Below are 5,736 nucleotides of genomic sequence, written 5' to 3'. Positions count from 1 at the left end.
CCAGCTCGATGGTATCCTTTTCCGCAATAATCTTCAAGCTCCACATATGTTGTGTTTCTGTCTTATATGGGATGGCGTCGCCCTGAAAATCGGCTACGAAGTGACTCATCTTAGCGACTCGCGGTACGACTTGTCTCTTGCCTGCCTATCTCATAACCCTGAGGGGGGCGTAAGGGTATATGCCCCTTAACCCAATCAGTACCAAGTGGGGAACATCCATGGATCTGATGATGAACTCGTCGGTAGGGAACCATTCGAACATCCATTGAGCCTGGTCCTCAGTCAGATTGTTGAAAAGCTGCACCCATCCTATAGCGTCCTTTGGTTGAGCAAACACGTTCGGAATATATGTCATTTTCTTGGTATGGTGGAAGGCTATATGATCATTCCACGGTCTTCGTGGAAAACTCTTGACGGTATTGACCCCTTTGGAGATGTTCTAGCAGCCAAACTTGCAGCAGCAAATTGCAACCCTCGAAGAATTTAAACCCCTTTTGACAGCGTTCCAAGGCCCGGTACATATCTGCGATGATCATAGGGACAATGGTATATGTCTGCCCCTCGATCCCGTCCATCAAAGTTTTGGCCACCATGGCCAGCCTGGTGTGGATTCTGTCCCCTTGGATTGGGAACACTAGCATGCCCAAGAAACACACAATGAACACAAAGACCCTACGATGAATCCAACCCAAAGAGGTGATGGAGAATTCATCATCGAAGATACGGTAAGACTTGTTGTGACCGTATCGCTCATATAGGAAATCGAAAGGTATGTAAGAGTTTTTCAGGCACTCTAAGTCATCATTCTTCTTTAACCCCATCATCTTCAAGAATCCCCTAGTGGTGCGGTTTCTGGTGCCAATAAACCAGGGCTATCCCAAGGTAGCCCAGCAAATCCCCCTATTTCTTCCAAAAGAGGCATCATTTCTATATTTCCGAAGTGGAATACTGCCCTTTCTTTGTCCTAAAACATGGTGGCAGCCTCGATCAACATTTTGTTTGGCTGAAGATCCAACAAAGAAGGCAAATTTCTTAGGACTCGTTTCACCTGATTTTGGTCACTTGAAGGAAGATCCCTCCACCAATCTAGCAAAAGTGAAGGTATGCTACCGACCATGCCGAATTGGGGGACTTCGTGCCTCATTTTCTGCAAAACAAAAGATGGTTAGGCCCTTTCCCCCTCCAGGTTTGTCTATTTATACAACAATAATTAGAATATTGGCACTTACTTCTCCAAATTAATGCACACAATCATGGTTGCGTCCGTTGGGATTATGGTAAACCCGATGGACTTTTGGGTGAGTCTTGTCTTAAAGGGTCATTATGCGGACAACATATTAACCCAGCTAGGTTTGACCATGATGCATGCACAATTGATCAGACTAAGGTTACTATAGAGGTCTAGACTGGGACCCTCAAGCGGACAACTTGAGGGGGAAAGGCATGGAACCGTCGAACGCACCGCTGATCGACTAGTTTTACCGCAAATATGCCTTTCCGAATTTAAAAGGGTGATATATAGGAAGAGCACAAACACTCATCAAGCGTTGCTATATGATTGATTACGCACGAGTGGAATATGATGTTGAGCATGATTTATGCAACAATAAATAGCATGTTGTCAAGTATTTGCACGTTAAAAATGATAAATGCGGTATTTTAATAATTGAAAGACAGTTATAAAAGAAAAACAAGGAAACAAGTCAGTTTTAGGAAATAAAAGAAATCATAAATGCTTGAAAATAAGCAATTAAATCCAAATAAGGGGGACGGGAAAGGTTGTATCAACAAAATAAGGCATGCTTGGGACTAATTCACAAAAACAAGTTTGTTATGGTAAGAGCCTAAAATATCCCCAGCAGAGTCGCCATGCTGTCGCGCCCCGTTTTTCCTCGCGGAGCCCGGGTTTCGACATTCATGGGGAACAACTCATTTCCTTTTGGGAATTGGGTATTTGAATTTGAAGAGTCACCACCTAACGGATTAAGGTAAGTTAGGGCACCTAGAGCAGATAACTCATAAAATCAGTTTGCATTGCCAGAGATTTGGGTAAGGGCTCGAAATAACCTTGAGGGGAAGGTATTAGGCACCCCTCGCGGTCCACAACGGTGGGTCCCGACCGAAATCAAATTATGTGAATTAGTTATTAACAAAGCACATAAACACATAAAGTTTATTTAAACGGGGAGAAGGGGGGTCCTAGGTTTGTTGGCCTATAGGATCGCATCTGTACAATACCCGGTAAGCCTTCCTCAAATAGAGGGGTTACACGTGGCATTAGCGCACAGGTCATCATATCCTTTACTACCCAATTACCCTCCCCTTGGTCATAGCCTAAAGCGTTCTAAAAACCTTCAGAATATATCCTATGCGTGCATTACCCGTCCCTTTACTTGGTTCCCTGGAGGTATTTAGGACCTCTAATTTAGGTAGTTCTAGACTATCTTAAGGTACTTAAAGGAGAAAAATCTAGGCGACAACCAAAACAACTAGGACTGTCAAGTAAAGTACAATTAAGGGGGCTCACATTTTACCTCCACAAATAGAACAAACAAATGCACGTCTCATACAGCAGTGTTTTAGACATTTGAAAAGAGTCCTAATGACAGGATATCTAGGTGAGCACAAATCAGAACATATGCAAAGCTTCATTAAAGCGGAAACCAATACCTAATCAGTTTGCCTACTGATTTTAGAGGGGTTGAATCTGGACAGTTAATAGAAGCACAGTTTTTGCAGTTTACAGGATTTTTAATCATCCTACAGGCTTGCCTAGGCATGTATCAATGACATCCTATGAGCATGATATCTAGTCGTTATTCAGAAGTATAATGAAACAGTAAACAATTTCAGGCAGTTTAGGTCCTATAGCCATGCTGTCTAGCTGCAATGACTCATTTTAAACAACGGAAACTAAAGGCAATAATTTTAAAGCCGAATTGGCATGCGTAGGCTGATTTTAAAACCACAAACATAGTCTCGAGAATGTAAGATTAATTTTACCCTATAGGCATGGTTTCTAAATATTGAACATGCTGAACCCATTTATCATGACTCCTAAGTGCAGAAATTGTTTTTTTACCTATAGGCGTGATATCTAAAAGTGCAAGATTGATTTTTAACCTATAGGCATGGTATCTAGAATACATGCAAAACAATCAAACAACGCAATGATTTCCGATTGCAGAAGTTTGGTTTGAAACCTGTAGACATGATCTTTATAATGCATACAAGTGATGAACATTGCAATGTCCTATAGGTATGGTTTCTAGGAATGTAAACACTGATTTTAAATCCTATAGGCATGATATCTACCCATTCCCCAACAAAATATGTATAATAATCCCTCCCAGTTTACTAATTTCCCCAATATCTGGGGAACCATGCCTTCAAACAGTCTCAATTGCCACAACTCATAGCGCCAGGGAGGGTATCTTAGTCTGTCAAAGTTCAAAAGGGCCTCGGACCCAGGGCAGTGCTAACACCAAGGCCTCCTTAAAGGCTAAATAGCTTGTGCAGTGTGGAATAGCCAGCCCCAGTGTGTCAAAGTTCAGAGGAGTCTCATGGACTCCAAAGCAATGCTCACACTGGAGGGGCAGGAACCTAAGTATTCTAGGAATTGAAGTGATAGTGATTTGTGATAATAGGTGAATTGAACTATGATTAAGCCCTAAAAGAACCACTTTCTTGTAGAGTTTTTATGGTAAAAGTGATAACAAAATGCTCTTATTAGTGCTTTTCATGTTTTGCAGGTTACATACAATAAAAGAAGGCTATGGAATACTTTTGGGATCAATTATGGAGGAAAAAGAGGCCAATCGCATAATATCCGCCAAGTGCACCATGTGAAATGCACAAACTAGAACTGGAGATGAGCTGCCGCGGTCCCGGCGTAACCGCGGTTGGACCGCGGCGAGAAGCTATTGCAGATTCAGAGAGGTCATTTGGCTGCGGTACTAGCGTAACCGCGGCAGGACCGCGGCAGGAGGCGTAAAATTGAGGGACTGAAGTGCAAAACACGGAATTCTTAGCCCAAAAACCCTATTTAAACAATAGAACTCGCCCAAGGGAGGCATGTAATGTTTTTGGAGAGTACTTTGGCAAGGAAAACAAGTGTGAGAGATCACCCAAAACATCATTACTCTTATTCTTCTTTATTTTCTTACAATTTATGATTATGAATCTTTTAGTAGTTTATTTCCCTATTGTAATGAGTAGCTAAAAACCTTAATCTAAGGTTTTGGTGGAACCCGTTGGGGATGACTTGGTTGTTTTATTAATATAATTGAATTTGGTTGTTAATCTCTAATTGTTCATCTATGTTTTGATTGTGGATTAGTTGAAAGGGCCTGCAATTATCCGTTCCTATTTATTATGTATCTACTTGAGAGAGAGTGCATATTTAGGTGATTGTATGAACGAGTATAGATGAGAGTCATAACCGAGGGTTTAGGGGTTGGATTAGAGATAACGAAACCCCGAGTGTAATCTAAGCGAATTGTATTGTGAAATTAGCTAGCGTAGCTTGAGAGAGTGTGTCTAGTAGATTATCATAATTACTTGAGAAAGAGTTATGATAGCTTGAGCGTTCATGATTGTTAGAGACAACTAAATCGTAGTTATAAGACATATACAACCAAGGAAAGTACCAACGGGGGAAACCATTGCCTTAGACATTATTTCTACTGTTTACACATCAAGTTTAGTTAATTTTCCGCTGTTAATTACTTTCAGTCTTTGGTTGTTAGAAAATCAACCATTGTGAATCAAAAAGTTTGGGAAAACAGATTGTGTGAATTTAGTAAATCTGACAGTAGTGATTGATAGGTTAGTTCCCTGTGGTTCGACTCTGGGCAATAATACTCAGATTATATTTGCAACGCCCACATAGTCTTTTGTGAGACTCAGTTGAGCGTGATCAAATTTTGGCGCCGTTGTCGGGGACTTAACGATGTTATCAATTACAATTGAAAGAAATACAAAAATTCTAAGTGTAATCAGTTTTCTCTATACCAATCTTTTCATTGAAATTCTAACGTTTGAAATCTTGTGGAAAGCAGGTGTATGCCTAGAAATTCTTCGAGGACTGGAGAACTACTAGAAGGATTCTCAGACCCCGAGAGAATATTCAGGGCATTGAACCGTGCCAACAAAGGACTTCAACAACTTCAACCAACACACCAACTCGAAATTGACATGGGTGACGTAGATAACGTCAACGGAAACATCAGGGAGAGCTGACTTAAATGTCAGAGGAGTGGCACCTCTTGTGCCTGAGGCTGCACTTTATGACTGGACACAGCCTACAGCTGACAATCTGGCCACTGCCATAGCTGTGCCCGCAATTCAAGCGGAGACATTCCAGATCACCAACAACATGCTGCATCTGCTGCAAAATAAGGGACTGTTCTCCGGGTCAAGCATTAAAGACCCGCAACAACACTTGAAAAATTTTCTGTCAATTTGCATGACCCAAAGGCAACCCAATGTAACCCCTGAAGCTATCAAACTGCTCTTGTTCCCATTCTCAGTAATCGGGGCAGCTCAGACTTGGTTAAATTCGCTCCCTATCAACTCTATTACCACTTGGGAGGAATTAGTTAAGCAGTTTCTGAACAAGTTCTATCCGCCTAACAAGACTGCATAGGAAATTGATGCCATATTACAGTTTAGGCAGCAGTCCACGGATTCCTTGCAAGAAACTTGGGAGAGATTTAAAGGGATGCTTGTGAAGTG

Source organism: Nicotiana attenuata, chromosome 6 (assembly GCF_001879085.1).
Source record: "Nicotiana attenuata strain UT chromosome 6, NIATTr2, whole genome shotgun sequence".
NCBI classification, from domain to species: Eukaryota; Viridiplantae; Streptophyta; class Magnoliopsida; order Solanales; family Solanaceae; genus Nicotiana; species Nicotiana attenuata.
Note: the sequence above shows the minus strand (reverse complement) of the source record.